Raw genomic sequence first — 16,697 nt, forward strand, 5'->3', positions numbered from 1 at the left:
GGCTATCAAAGATACTATTCTACTCTAAAGAACTAAAGTAATAATGTCATTACAGTTCATTAATATGAGGAGTTGAGTGGTTGGCCCTAGTAAGACCCAATCAAGTACACTATGTCTTGGTACAGAGGCCAAGAGGTCAGGACAATCCAATGATGATGGTCTCTTTGCTGTCCATGATGCCTGGTGAGTTTGTAATTCACCTAACTGGTGGGCACTGTCACCACCCATTGTGATATGGAATAAAGATACCTGAAATCTTGAGAGAACTTTAAGATTTAGGATTCAGGAATTGGTTTATTTTAATTAAAATAAACCTTTAAGTAGTCTTCAAAATGATATGCTCTTGTCATCTTATAACTATTTTGTCAAAAATAAGGACATATATGTAAGATACTTTCACATACACGATATTCATTCTATGTCATTTAATTCTAGATATTATTATCCCAACTTTTATTAAGAGGATTAACCTGGGGCTCAGGGAGAGACTCAAGATCATATAACTGGTAAGTCGCAGAGTTGGGACTCACCCAGATCTGTCTGCCCCAATTTTCATATTCCTTCTGCTACACTTTCTATCTATGATACCTAGGTTTGCTCCTTTTATCCAGAAGACACAATTGTTTCTCGATCTTATAGTCAAGAATTTCCAGCTGGTGTAAACAAAAATTACAACGAAAAACTCTACATATTGGTCATATGTGTCCTACTGGTCTAGGGTGTCCCCTGGCATATTTAAACCAGTGCCAATAAGGCCAGAACCAAAGGTTAGGGGGTCCACTGCCACACTTCTACCCTTCCCAAATGCCTTCAGCCCAGGGACACTACTCAGAAGCACAGGACAGGTTTTCAGACACCCAATGACAAAAGTGAGTTTCAGTAGATTAATATTTACTCCTGAAACGTGCACACAAACAGCTGTGCTGCCCTTCATCTTAACAGCCATACAAAAGGCTTTATGTGCCCCTGGCTGTTTCCTCTCAGAGACTGGATATCAGACAGGTTGGGCAGAGTCCTTCCCATTTTCAAATAAACCCCAAATGCCTCAAGCTGTAATAATTGTGTGACAAAGGCTGTGACTCCTTAACTACCCCCCACCCATAGCAAACAGAGTAGGCTGAAGAGACATAATAGGAATGAGGAACACTAACATTTGTCATGTTCTCATTATGAGCTAGAAGCTTTCAAAATAACCCTGTGAAGTAGTTATTTTTACCCCTGCTTTTAAGATAAGGCCACCCAAACTGGGAGATTGAATTATCTACCAAGCTATAGAACTAATGAGAGACACAGCTAAGATTTAAACCTAAGCCTGTCTCTCTTAACACCCATGGGTTTGGAGGGAGGTGTTCAGGGCTGTGTTTGTTGCATATAGGGGCAAGCTGAAGAATCACTGTAGACCATGGAGACTGAGTTTCAGAGGGGTCCAGGACTCTCCTGCCCGCAATGTCATCCCTACCCTGGTGAGGTGGGCAAGTAACCATGAGTTCTGAGCAGCTCTGAGACCCTAAGATCCTCAATGTCTTCTGGATGACTTAATCAATGACAGTACCTTATTCTATTTCATTTAATGGTTATCTCTTCAATGATTTCATGGTTATCTCATTTAATTTCGTTTCATATAATTTTATTCTTCCTTATGATGATGAAGGTATTTTTATTCATAGCATACTTCTTTCTGACCTTGGCTAAATCTATGCTAATGAGGTGACTAGTAGTGGGCCCCCTACATAGCTTCAGAGGAAGCAACCATGTGATTAGATCTGGGGGTGGGAGGGGGAAGGGCTGAAAGTTGAGTTCAATCACCAATTGCCAATGATTTCTTCAGCCATGCCTATATAAAGAAACCCCATATAAAAATTGTAAACAACAGGGTTTGGGAGCTTCAAATTTGATAACCATAATCACATACTGGGAGCGTTGGGTACCACTACTTCACCAGGACAAAAACTCCTGCACTGGAGACCTTTCTGGACCTCGTCTTATGTACCTCTTCATCTGTTCCATTTATATTCTTTAAAACATTTTTTTAATGTTTATTTATTTTTGAGAAAGAGAGAGATAGACTGTAAGCAGGGGAGGGGCAGAGAGAGAGGGAGACACAGAATCCGAAGCAGGCTCCAGGCTCTGAGCTGACAGCAGAGAACCCGATGTGGGGCTCGAACCCACAAACCATGAGATCATGACCTGAGCTGAAGTTGGATGCTTAACCAACTGAGCCACCCATGTGCCCCAGGTCCATTTATATTCTTTACAATAAAATGTGATCGTAAGTATGTGTTCCTGAGTTCTGAGTATTGTTCTAGCAAATTATCAAAACTGAGGGGGTAAGAGGATCATGGGAAGCCCCAGTTTTGTAGTCAGCTGGGTAGAAATACTGGTACCCTGGGGACCCCATTTGTACTTGGCATCTAAAGCGGGGCAGTCTTATGGGACTGCACTCTTAACCTCTGGGGTCTTTGCTAACTTCCAACAGTTAGTGTGATAATTGAGTTGAATTGCTGGACACCCAGTTGGTATTGGAGAATTGGTTTTTGATAAAAAATGACACACTTATGCTCCTAGGAAAGTGTCTGGCACATAGTAGGCACTCAACTAATATTTGCTGAATATATGATGGAGGGATGTCATCTCCCCTATACCGAACTGCTGTGAAAGTTCTCCTATTTTGGCCATCATCTTCTTTGGCATCCACACTTTCTTCCTAATGGCTCTCTGATAATCCAACAAATGAATATTTTTGAGGTCCCAACAAGTGCCAGGTACAGAGAGTTACCAACATTGATGAAGTTAGCCAAGAGTCATTGAGGATCTTAGGGTCTCAGGGCAGCTCAGAACTTGTGGTTACTTGCCCACCCCACCAGGGTAGGTTTGGATGTTGTGGACAGGAGAGCCCTGGCCTCCTCTGAAAGTCAGCCCTCAGTTTATCTACAGTGATTCTTCAGCTTACCTCACATGCAACGAAACACAGCCCTGAATTCATCCAAACTTCTGAAGCCTGGACTAACATCACCTGGAAAAGACTGGCTCTAAAGACACAAAGTTTGAGAGTCATTCTCAGCAGGAAACAGATGGAACTGCAAAGTGGCCAAGAGCACAATCCTCTATGTTTTCAGCAAACAAGTTTCTCCCACATAGAGCATCCAAGAGCCAGTTGAGTCTCTTGGTCTATCTCTTCTCTTAGCTTTTAGCTTCTACAGGCAACATTTGGGGAATTTTAAAGAAACTCCACTTACCATACAACATTCACAAGAACAAATTCCAGACAGGTTCAAGTGTTTAACTTAAATATACAACTCCTACATTACTAGAAAAGAATATTATTGTAATCTTGCAGTGGAAGAGTCCTTAACATAGAGGCAATAAACGAAAAATGATGTAGATTAGACTAAATAAACTTTGAATCTCTTAAGGACAAAGGACAAGACTAACAATGTGAAAGCTAAACTGATAGAAATATTTTCAGTTTAGATTAAAAGTGATAATATGTAAAGGTAAATAAAACATGATACTGATAACATATAAAGAGCTTCTACAAATTAATGTAAACCCTTTGAAGACAAAGGACAAGAAGGAAGAGATTTTTCTTTGTGAGGGTGGACAGGGCCAAAAAAAAAGGGAAAGGAGCAATAAAACAAGAAGAGCATCTCCCCTCCCACTTGATTCCCAGACTAAATTTTAGGCTCCTAGCAGCAGAAATTGATGGGACCATTCAGAAGAGACGCGTTGAGTCTCGGGGTCTAAGCAGAGCAGCCTTGGGCCCCTGATGACAAGGGGTGGTCAGCACATGGTGAACAGATGACCTTTTCCCCATACCCGCCTGAAACTCACTGTCTCAACTCTGCCAGCCAAGGACAGGAAGCTTTGAAGACATGGCACCCATGACCTGGACTTTGGTGTTTGGCTTCTGTGAGTTTCTTCAAGCTTCTGTGAACAGCAGATACACTAGAAGCATGGGAGAGGGGACACAGAAGTTGCTATGTGGAGGGACAACCAACAGGGTTATGGACACAGGGGAGACACCCTTCTGGGGACTTCCAAAAAGAACTGAAGGACGTTTTAAGGGACCAGGGAGCCTATTTTTACGTGGGATCCTGCAATAGAAAATGTCTAGGCATACATGTATATGCATTCCTTTGTCTGGAAGGATGATTTTCTTAGGGAAATGGGATTATAAAAGGAGGCAGGAAATTTCACTTTTGATTGTATACACTTCTGTGATGTTTAATTTTTTCTTGTAAGGAACATATATTACTTTCGTAACAGTAACATACAAGAAGACAGTCCCATTTAGAAAAACAAACAAACAAACAAACAAAAAGGCACCAGATGTAGCATTTGGCTTTCAGAGATTGAAAGTGTGCTGGTGGCAGACAGCACGAACCCACAATCACGTCATCAAGTGTACATTGCAGCCTGTGGCAGGGAAGAAAGCACGGAGGGGTAAGATGCACGAGAGATTCCCTAGCCCCAGGTCTGGAACTGAACCACATCCAAGGGCAAAAGCTGGTTTGGTAGCCAGCATGGAGTGCCAGAGTTAGTTATAATTCCTGGCATAGAGGCCAGAACTTTTTCTGCCCCTTTTTCTCTTTTGAAAAAACACCTTCTTTTGTGGGCTCAAAGGGCTTCTCTCACACCCACTTAAGCTGCAAGCAAGAGATGGAATCGAGGTCTCACGCCCTGCTGCTCTCGGGAAAATGTCCAACGTCTTCATCAAGATTCACAAGGCCTGGCCCCTGACTTCCTCTCCAGCCTATCTCTCCCCTCTTCCAGCTCTTGCTCCAGGCAATAAACTACGTGCTGTCCCCAGACTGTCACCTCTCTCACCTGGAACCCCTTGCCTGCCCCTTCATTCCTTCTTCTTTCCCCAGCTGCACTGTTACCTCAGAGTCCTGCCAGAGTCCCCCACTGAGTGAGAAACCATCAGCTCTGCTCCTGGAACAGCCTGGGTCATCTCTGAAACATTACCACTCTGTAGAATGGTTGCCTGATTACATGCCCATGGCTCCCACCCGCCTGGTAGCTATTGTCCTGGCCAGGGTGATAGTATTACCACAGTGACCTCCAGTTTGGGCCCTAGGCTCCATAAACATTTGCTGAATGAGTAACTTGCTGGCCTGGCCTAGCCCATCAGGCACCTTCAGGTCAGGCACCACTGTGTTCTTGCTGGCTCACCATGACCTCCTCAGAGTTCCTGAGGGAAAGATGGTGGGAAAACCCCAACAGTTAACTGCCCTTACTAAAGTGTCTCTTCCTGGAAGAGAAACTTCAACACAAAAAGAGAGTTACATACCAACAGAAGTAATGGCATATAGACTTTCCTCATGAAGTTCTCACTGTGTCAATTTACCAGGAACAAAGAGCCCGGCAGGGCAGAGAAAGGCATACCAAGGGACTGGAGTTCGGCTCTGACGCCACCCCAAAGCACTGTGACTTTGGGCAGATCCCTTCACTTCTCTGGCCTGTCTGTCCCAGGCCTAGGAAGTAAAGGGCTGGGTCAGGTCCTCGCTAAAATCCTGGGAGGAGAGGCAGGAGAGAAGCTGAGCGATCTGAAAAGCACATTAGTTGGGCCCCACTCAACCTTGACCTCAGCCCTGGATATGGCCCAACTCAAATCCTCCTCCCTAAAACAAACCCCCCTACAGTGGGCATTTACAGTCTGGGTTACAGGGCAAAATTCCCACCAAGGCCTTGCAGTTGGTGCTTTTGACAAACAAACAAATCTAGACTGAACTGGCACCTTTCCTTTAAGAGGAAGGACAGGAAGGACACCTCCTCACACCATATTCCCCACAGTACAAGTTGTGCTTGGACCTTATTTCTACCCAGACCGGGCAATTACCAGACCCATGGTGCTGGGCTATGTCACCAGCCTGAGCCTCCCTCCCTGAGACAATGCTGGAGGTAAATCCACGCCCCCTTTCCAAGGCACTAGGGTTGGGAGACTGCGGACCACATTATAAGGAAGAGAGGAGCACATCTATTCCCACTGATTTCACTGAACTGGGGGAAAAGGAGAGAATTTGCTGCTATTTTTCCTGAATTCTACCAAATGCACACTAGCTTGGATATTGATCACATGTGAGTTCAAGTCCCAATTCTGCCACTTTCTAATTATTTCACTTTGGACCAGTTACCAGCCTCTCTGCATCTGTTTCAAATCTGTAGAGTGGGGATATAATGCTCATACTGGAGGCCTCCCTTGAAGGGTTGTTATGAGGATTAAATGAAACACCTGACAAACATCCAGCACAGGGCCTTTTTAGCGCTAAGTGCTTAGCAAATGCTAGCAACTGTTAACAGCCTGGAAATGTCTGGCACAGAGCAATGGGGTTTATGTTTTTAAAATAATTTCCCCATTAATCATGGTCAGATCCAAATCCTGATCCCACGGCCCAGAATTCAGGTCTTGTCATGCCACCTCACTTACCGCCCCATAGTTTCAGCTACTTTTGATTAAACAACGGAGAACTCAGAGTTGTGAAAATGAAAATCTCCGGGCAAAGACTGTCCCGCTCCTGACCACAGCGGCAGACCCAAACCTAGGAATCCCCACAGCTCGGATCTACGGTTTCTTTCTGTCCTAGCAGTACAGCCCTGAGATCAGGCGGCCCAATTCCAAGTTACTGACTTTGAGCCTGGGATGCCTCTCCCCCAGTGAGCTTTTGTTCATAGGGGAACCTTTAGAATACTTACTTTTGAATCTCATGAAAAATCCCTGTGAGGGAGTAAGAACAAGGAAGTTAGAAACACCTTGGGAATGCATGATAATGAGTGGCCCCTGGACAAAGAGCTGTCTCTGCCAGCTCTGGGCCAATAAATCTTTTTTTGCTGTTTGGGTTGGTCTCAGTTTCTTATATTTAAATGAAACCAAAGGATCAAGATGGGGCATGGAGTAGAGCGAAAAAAGACATCCTCAGCCAAACTCTCCTTGACTTGGTTAATAAATAAACCAGGGATTAAGCTGCTCTAGCACATTCTATTCTGTAGCCCAGAAGGGATCCTCCTCATTCCAAGGGACATGGACACTAGATTAGTAGCTTCAGTCCCTACCCAACTTCCCTGTGTCTGTGTCTGCTGAATGTGGTGGTTGACAAGACCACCTCGAACCCCAGAGTCACTTCTGGGATACCGCCAGGACCAGAAAGGATCCAGAGGCAAAGAGAAGCTTCTGGGGCCCTGATAAACAAAATTGGCCCATGAGGGCATGGTGTATGCCTGGCAGTGTGCCAACCACTTTCCATGTATCTCCTTAGTTAATCCTCATAACCCCATACCGGGAAACTGTTATTAGTATGATGGCTCCAAGGGGTTGAGTGGCATGCTCAAGAAATTGGCAGAAGTAATCTTAAACCCCACAACTTGATGTGGGAGGGTATCATAATACTGCCTTTACCATTTCACTACAAATTGCAAATGATGTAGTATTTCCAAAAATTAGGAAATTAGTAAGCAGTGGATTTATCTGGGAAGGTTTGGAAAAGGGGAAGGATTTGCAGGGTCCCAGGGAAGGGGAAGAGGCAAGGACCCCACGTGCTGGGAAGAAGTCCTACATGTGCAAGAAGCAGGGGCAAGACCCAGATCAGACTTTTCTACAGCAAATATTCTCACTTCCCTCCTGTAACATATCTAATCTGGAAATTAAAGGCTACCTGAGCATGTATAAAAGGCTACTTGAGCGCTGTCAAAACACCTATTAATTTTAGCAGCTCTTATAAATGCCTTGCCCGGGCACTCAGGATGGAAGAGCTGCCAGGAGGGCATGTGTCTTCCCAAGTGGGTCTCCTCAGCCAAACTCTGCTGACATTCCTTTCCCTCCATGGACCTCAGGCATTGCAAGGTGGGGCGGCTCATGACAGCTTCCTCCACACAAGCTCTTTAGACTCAAAATCCTTTTTTTTTTTTTTTTAAGTTGTTCTTTCTTTGCTCTTTGGAAACTACTGTTCAGATGGTTCTGCAAGTTTAATTTCTTCAGTCTTCGGCACTGAGAATTTTGCTTTTGTTTTTAATAGACTTATGCAAATCAAACGTATAATATTTCTCTTAAATTGAGGTCATCTGGGTGACTAGTTCAAGATTCAGAACAAGATGCATTCCAGGATGTCCTGACACAACCAGAGAGGGACTGTCACTGTCTGGCTGAGCCCCCAGTTCCCCATGGGAGAATGTTGAGCCCACCGTCAGCCCCCAGCTCCCAGATAGCACGAGTCTCTCCTTCCTCCTCAGGCCCTCAGCCATAGGTAAGTCTCTGCCTCCGACTCACAGATCTCTCTGTGACCAAACCACCATGTAGGAAAGTTCCTGGAGGTGAGTGTCATGCTTCATCCACTCTTCCAACAAGTATGCCTTATTGCCTTCTAAGTACAAGGAAATTGCGGGGCTCTGGAATACAGCTAGCTGTGAGCAAGACTGTCCTGGCATTGGAAAGGCATCGGACTTATCATACTTAAGAGTACAGACTCTGCAGCTAGATTGCCTGGATCAGAATCTCAGCTCTCCCACATGCTAACTATGTGATCCTGGGAAAGTCACTTAACCTCTGTGTATCTTAGTTTCCTCTTGTATACAGTGGTGATAACAGTACCCACCTCCCAGCTATGAGAGGATTAAGTGAATTCATGTTTAGGTGAATTCACTGTATTTATGATTAGTAGCCAGTAAATCCTATGTATAAGTTAGTACTACAGACTGTCGTGATCATGAACCTGATAAAAGTGCTCTCTACAGCCAGCATTAGTACAGGATGTTTTAGGAGGACACGAGGGGGGTGCATAACCCAGACAAGGGGCCAAAAGATGTCACACGTTCAACAGACACTTAAAGAATCAGATAACCAAAGTGAGGGTATGTGAGGACAGGAGAGGGTCCAGAAGGAGGGACAGCAGGTGCAAAAGCATGGAGGCAAAAATCCATGCTTTCTTTGGCAACTTTGCTTCATTTAAAGAAACAAGTGACAGTAAGTCACCAAATAACAGTTATTACAGACTTTGTAATGTGCTTTAACCATTAATGTAAAAACAGCGAAGAATTCAGATTCAGATGACAAAGAGCAAGTCTGAACTAAATTTATCTCTGAAGGTTATACCAACAGGTCAGAATGGCTCACAAGTTTTCTTTATTTCCAGTAGGAAACAAACATTTATGGACCTCACAGTTCGGGGTTAGCTGGATCATTTCTTGGAAGATTTCTGATCTGTAACAGAAGACATAGCAGAGTCTTGCTTTTTAGTCCCCACCTCTGTCCCCGGCTCTCCTCACCTGCATGTGCTAGTTACACAACAAATGGCTTTTTTTTTTTCTTTATACTCACATGCACTGAATTTTAGTTCGTATCCTAATTGTTTGGATTTTTTTTAACAAATGCTTTTTAGACGGCAAATGTTAAAATGCATTTTGCCAATGCCCCATGCTTCTCTTCCCACTCAGTTCACAGAAAGCAAGTTTGGGCCTGCCTCTGATCTCTTGCAGCAGCAAGCTAATCTCCAAGATGACCTCACTGCAGAACTGTGTTTTATAATCAGCTAGCAAATCTCAGCATGAACCGAGAGCAAAGGTTAGAAAGACAATAAAAATACAAACAAGCCAGGATTGTACAAGTCAGGTTAGTTCAGAGAACCAGCTGGACCTATGATTAAATTTTAATAAAAAAAAAGAAACAAAAAACCAACAACTATAGGAGGAGAAGCCTTCCCAGCAGATAAGAATCCTTTTCAGAAGAGCAAGACCTTTTTCTTATTAACAAATGGAGATTTTGTAGTTCCTGAGATAATAAACAAAGGAAAAGGATTTGAAAATTCACCTAAGCTGTGGATTTTTGAACAGGTTTTGCCGGAGGGAAACCTTTGTTCACATGAAATATTTACCAAGATGTGTAAGTAAAACACACTAAGACAGAGCTGCTCTGGCTAAAGGCAGGGTCGAGGCCCCAGTTCCAGCTGTTGCCCACCTGACCCTTGAGCACTTCTAAAACCACTCCTTGTGGTCTAACCCACTGCACCTGTCACTTTACAGAAGAAAAGCCCGAGGCTCATAGGAAAATATTTGACTTGTCCTAGGCCACACAGCTAGCCGCTAGCAGAGCCAGGAGAAGTTCCTAGGTCTACCACTGCAAATTCAGTGACCCTTCCATGACACTACACAGACAGGAGGGGAAATACGCTCACTAACATGGAGAAGGTGGCTGATGGGAAGCGGACGGAGCATGAAGAGGAGGACTGCCCTGTTAAACGCACAGAAGGATGGGGCAGGGCAAAGGCATGCAGTGGCTACTAGCTGTTCGGGGGCTCCAAGATCCCTGCTTATGTGAGAAGACAGCATATCCCATCTTTCTGCTGGATTACCAGCCAACAATGATTTATTCACATGTTCAGATCAACAGACATTAGCTGAGCATCTGCTATTAGGTGCTAGGCAGCATGCTGGGTACAGCAATCCAAAAGCAAGTAAGCCACCCACCACCCCAGCGCACCTGGGCTAGTACAGAAGACACAACAGAAACCCCAGCAACAGCCAGTGTGAGACCGCAGTGGTGGACCTGCAGGGTAGCTACACAGGTGGGGGAGGGGTGAAGAGAGGAGTTCACTGGGAGAAGCGAAGATGGCCCAGAAGAAAAGACACCCATGCTGTGTTTCCAAGGATGAGTTTGTCAGCAGGCAGACAGGAGAGGAGGGACTTCTCATCCCGGGAGTTCAGAAACAGGTTTTAAATGCAGGCGAGAGGTGCCCATTTGCAGTTGAGAAAGATCACCGCGGTGGCATTGTGGAGATCCACAGCATGAGAAGGCTTCTGCAAAGGGTTGAAAGGAGGGGACCAAAAGCAGAGATGGAAACCGGGTGGTTTTCACAAAGAAAATCAGTGTGGGGAGTGGAAGCCATAAAGGAGGCAAGGAGGGCTCCCTGGGCTCCCACAATTCCAGAAACTGCTAGAAGGTAGTGCACCAAGTGAGATACAGAACAGTTTAGGAGGGAGACGGGGAGCCAAGTTTAGTGGCCAAGAGTTCAGGGTGCCAGTGGGCACTCCAAGTGGAGGTGTCCAGCAAGGACGTGCGTGTAAGAGTCATCCAATGGTGCACACCACACAAGGCTCTAACTTCTCAAGGACGAGCCACTGCCCTGTTTCCCCCTGTCTGAAGGCTTGTAGTAACTAGAATTTGCTGAAATTGTGTGTTGTATGTTTCTCCTTCCCTAAGCTATCTAGTAGAATCCAAACCCTATCAACTTTTAACACACGTTAGCTGGAGAATAACAGCCACACCCCAGAGAAACTGGCTTGTTCTATCTGATGTGGGACATCTTCTTTACAGAAAAAGTAAGTGAAACATTGGTGCGGCTTGAATTATCATAAGGTGAGCCCCTGTGTAACCTCACCTAGGTCAGAAAGTAAAATGTTGGCGGCACTCCAGAAGCCAGCTGTGTGCACCTCTCAACTCACAACCCTGCCCTCACTCTCAGAAGTGACCACTGTCTTGACTTTTGGGACTACTGCTTTTCTTTACTTTCTACTTGTTTGTTTAATGCTTATTTATTTTTGAGAAAGAGAGAGAGCGTGTGCAAGCGGGAGAGGGGCAGAGAGAGAGGGAGACACAGAATCCCAAGCGGGCTCCAGGCTCTGAGCTGTCAGCACAGAGCCTGATGCGGGGCTGGAACCCATGAACCTCGAGACCCGAGTGGAAGTCGTACGCTTGAGCAACTGAGCCACCCAAGCGTCCCTCTACTTTTAATACCTATGTATGCATCCTCAAATGGTATGGTATGGTGTTAGCAATACAAGTGAACTCGTACTACAAGATTAAAATAAATGAAATAAAACAATATGATAGTGTGCCACTGGATGGAAGACAGAGATAGAAGGGAACGACTAGAAACAAATCCAAGTATGTAGATGAATTAGAAGATACCTATTTCATATCTTGTATCAAAAAAATGCCAAATGGAATAAAGATTTAGTGTAGAAACTGAAGCAATAAAAGTACTAGCAGAAAATAGAGGGAGATATTGTTATGTTACCTCATGGTAGAAAGGCCTTTCTAAGCATAACACCAAAAGCTAAAGCCACAAGGGAAAAGAATATCAGATTCGTTTCTAAAGAAATAAAAAGCTTCCATAAATCAATTAACACAGTAACCAAAACTGTTTTTGGTTTAACAAAACTAAAAAGAAAATTCCAAATGGGAAATTACATGTGACATAAGACTAACAAAGCAATTATGTCCTTAGTTTTTACAAATCAGTAAGAAAATAAAACATGACAGGGGTGCCTGGGTGGCTCAGTCAGTTAAAGCGTCTGACTTGGTTTTGGCTCAGGTCATGATCTCACAGTTGGTGAGTTCAAACCCAGCTTCTGGCTCTGCACTGACAGCGTTAAGCCTGCTTTGGATACTCCCCCTCCCGTTCTCTCTGCCCCTTCTGTTGCTTGTGCTCTCTGTCACTATTTCTTTCTCTCTCTCTCCAAATAAATAAATAAACTTAAAAAGAATTTAACAACAAAAAAAGTTTAAAAAAATATTAATGATGTACTTAAAAGTAGCTTTAATAACAAAAGAAAATGTCTTCTATGATGTTGTTTTTTTTATTAAAAAAATTGTTTACTGGTTTTTTTTGAGAGACAGAGCATGAGGTAGGGGGTGGGGGGGTGGGGCAGAGAGCAAGGGAGACACAGAAATCCGAAGCAGGCTCCAGGCTCTGAGCTGTCAGCATAGAGCTTGATGTGGGGTTCGAACCCACAAACCATGATATCATGACCTGAGGCAAAGTAAGATGCTCAACCGACTGAGCCACCCATGTGCTCCAAGTTTTTTTTAAATAAAGATAGTTGTTGACAGTATGAATTCTAGTCATGTAAAAAAAATGTTTTTAAAAAAACAAAGTAGATACCTTTGAGTCTGGGCCTCTAGGAATAACTCCCAGAGTGACACTGCTAACCTAAGCGTCCTTCCAAAAGAACTGCTCCTGTGTCACAATAAGGAGTGTGAGCAATCAAGAGGCTGCCACTGAACCTGCTGATTTTGAGAAAGTATTACTATCACTTTGTTCCAGGGATCAGGAAGCGGCGCAAACTGCCTCCTGACACCTGTAAAGCTGGGGATAGGACACGAGACCGTGGCTGTCGCAAGATGCAGGATACCCTCCATCACACTTTGAGATCTAAAACTCGCACATGGCATTGACATAATCTAACTTGTACCTAGAAGGAGGGCTGCAAGGGATGCTGAGATGACAGGGTTTCGCTTCCACGCTCTGCTGCACACGAAGGCACCCCGGAAGGTATTTGGGGATTGAGTGCCAACCGAAGATTTCTACCACAGAGCACATTATCAAATAACGTAGCATGGACTTCCTATAGCAGTGAGGCACTGCGGACTGTGTTCCACCGGCAAACCACCACCCCAGGAATTGAACAGCAGCCTCCGGTCTTTCATGGAGTGTTGTCTAACATGCCTCATTGGAATTGCTACAGAAACAGGAACCGGGAGGGAAGAAACTTGGCCTGTGAAGTTTTTTAAAACATGTCTCAATTACTCCTTACTAAAAGCTTGTTTGTCTCCAGGGGTTACATACTGAATGGATATGTGCTAGTTGCCTTGATCAAACATGCTTTAAGGCCAAAAACATGCCCCAAATTAGCAATGTTCTGGTCTGTGTGTCAAAAGAGACTGGAAAAATAATTCAGTATAAAAATGGGAAAAATGCTTATGCTACAATATTAATTTTAAAGGCATATAAAACTACATAGAGTATGATCACAATATATCATAAAACAATAAAATCTTACCAGTAATCAAAGAATAACAAGATACACTTACCCATCAGACAGGCAAAAATTGAAGAGACAGATAATATCTAGTGTTAGTGACTGTGGGAGGAAATAGGTAGTCTTACACAATTTAAATTTGAGTGTAAATTGGTTCAGCAGTAGCTTTAATAAAAGCAGGAAATGCACACCCTTTAAGACTGTAGTACTACATTTAGTTATTGGAGAAAAATGTTCCCCTGTGTACAAAGAGGCAAGTACTAAGAATGTTTATGGCCACAATGTTTATTCTAGCAAAATTCTGAAAGCAATTATCTGGCCATTAAATACAGAGAATAAATAAATTATAGTATGGGCAGCACAAAAGGAAAGGTCTCTCCTGACATGTATCGTGGCAGTCTGAACACCCCCAGAAAATTGTGCCAAAGGGTTTAAAAACAAATATACAATAAAAGTAAACACACACGCACACACAGAGACACACACGGAACAAACTTCAGGTAACTATTTTGGATTGTAAACAAGGATAAATTTAATGTTCAAACAATCTGATAAAATAACCATTTGGAAAATAAATGAATAAATTATAGTATGTTCATATAATGGAGTATTACGTTGTGTTTAATATGGACAAGATAGACATCTGTGTACTGTATTGTCTGTTATGGAGAATAATATAATAGTGTATTATTAAATTTAAAATTGAGAGTGGGGTGCCTGCGTGGCTCAGTCAGTTAAGCGTCAGACTCTTGATTTTGGCTCACGTCATGATCTCATGTTTGTGAGATAACAGCCCCGCACGGTCAGTGCAGAGCCTGCCTGGGATTCTCTCCTTTTTCTCTGCCCCTCCCATTTGCATTCTCTAAATAAATAAATAAATAAATAAATAAACAAACAAACTGTAAAAATTAAAAAAATTTAAATCAATTGCATAAAATAATATTAAACCAAGATTTGATAATTTGAACCCATTTTACCTTATTAAGAATAAAATGTACCAGGTGATTCCTTAATAAGGTAAAATTAATTCTAATTCTCACATTTCGTTTATTCTTGGATAATGTAAAACAGACTATGAATAAAAATGTGACCACTTCCTGCAACAATTAATTCACTCATGAGAACATTTTTGCTCTTTGCTTGAATCTAAACACTTATAGCTCATGAGCTCTTGTTGGGCTTCCAACAGTTCATTACGTTTTTTTAAAATTGTTCTGTGATCAAATATGTTGAGGAAATTTGGGTGTAGTGTAATTACAAGCCAGTTGAGGAGAATGGTTCTCAAAGGGAAGCATGGATTATAGTATCAGATCCTGGAGAGGTCAAGGAAAATGAAAAAAAAGTGGTGGATGTTACTGACTTTTGTATTTACAAACATCTGTAGAAGAACTTTAAAGCAGGTAAAACCAAAATTATGCTATTCCCAAAAAATGGAAATGTCAGCAATATTACTCCTCTTCTATAGAAAAGATTCCTTCAAAATAACTGTGTATGATAAAGTTCTTCTGATTTTTCATTTTTTGTTTTTGTCACCAAATAAATTTAGAAGATTAAGTTTCCCTTTCTCAATACTATGAAATTATGACGAGGCTATCAGTAAGTATAATATATAGATTTTTTAAAGCTGTACAGGTATAAAAAGCATATAAAGCATTCATGCACACACTCAAGAATTAAAATCACATCAATAAATACACTTTTTGTGTCAAAAGTAAATTGTAACATGGAAGAGTAAGGAGTTTGAAGATAAGGGGTCTGGGTTTTGATTGGGGCCCCAATTCCTTTTAGTAGTGAGATTTTCAGTAAGTTTATCTGACTTGCTGTGAAGAGTAAATGAGTTTACATAACATAAATTTTAAAAACATAACACAATGCTGCTATGAATTCATTTTATGAATTTGCCAATGTTGTGAAAACTGGATTGTAAGGGGAAAACAGTGGAGGTGTTAACGATAGGGGCTCTCACTTACTGAACCTTTACGATGAGGCAAGTACTATACTAAGGACTGTAAGTTCTCTAATTCCTCACACCTGCTCAATGTGGTAGATACTATGTCAGGTGGAACTATGGAACCATTTCTGTAGGTCAAAAATGGTCAATTATCAGCAATTTCATATGGCTTAAACTATCATCTGCCCAGAATGGAGAAAGTCAAAGAGAGACTGAGTTAAAATAGCCAGTACCTGGTAAAGTCAGGTTTGCAAGGCATATAGGTTTACATCTGTGACCAGTATGCTGTATAAATTCCTAGCAAGATAGCAGGTCTATAGTTTAGGAGGTATAACCTCTAAGTTTTAATCAAGAATTATTTGCATGATATTAGAGAATATACAGGAAGTCAAGAAACAACGCCACAGCAAATTAACACAAGAATCAAATGTTTACAGGGGCTCAGATAGTTAAGAATTAGACTTGGGCTCAAGTCCTGATCTCAGGGTTCCTGGGTTCCAGCCCTAGGGCGGGCTTGCTCTGTGCTGACAGCTCAGAGCTTGGAGCTTGCTTGGGATTCTTTGTCTCCCTCTCTCTCTCTCTCTCTGCCCTTCTCCCACTCCTGCTCTGTCTCTCAAAAAATAAATAATTTTTAAAAAATTTTTTAAAGAACCAAATGTTTACATTAATTAAAATACTCCATGCTTGCTCCTGCTTCTGGCATTACCCTTTTCAATGAATTCTTACTTTCATTCAGCCAACAAATATTTACTCAAAATCAGACTCAATCTCTAACCTCCTGCTACCAGCTTCTTTCCACCTCCCCCTGAATTTTTACCAACTGGAATTTATCTCTTTTATAATAGAATTTTGCTTTTTAATATATCTAATTGCTCTTAACGAGGGTAAATGTTTCTTGAGGAAAGCTCAATAAATGTTCTATTTGAGGTTCATACCAAGTCTACTACATATGAAACTTAGTAGTAAAGAATCACAAAATCTTCCCTGATCTCACCGG

The 16,697-nt window shown here is 42.5% G+C and overlaps 1 long non-coding RNA gene across 1 annotated transcript; it reads left to right on the forward strand.

The window, feature by feature from the left end:
• Window positions 1–7,689: 7,689 nt before the first annotated feature.
• Window positions 7,690–9,798, forward strand: LOC109271865 (uncharacterized). Its single transcript, XR_002082139.2, has 2 exons — window positions 7,690–8,307; window positions 9,129–9,798. It is a non-coding gene; the product is annotated as an uncharacterized LOC109271865 (long non-coding RNA).
• The last annotated feature ends 6,899 nt before the right edge of the window (window positions 9,799–16,697 follow it).

This window comes from Panthera pardus, unplaced genomic scaffold, assembly GCF_024362965.1.
Source record: "Panthera pardus isolate Hobbes unplaced genomic scaffold, ASM2436296v1 HiC_scaffold_11, whole genome shotgun sequence".
NCBI lineage: Eukaryota > Metazoa > Chordata > Mammalia > Carnivora > Felidae > Panthera > Panthera pardus.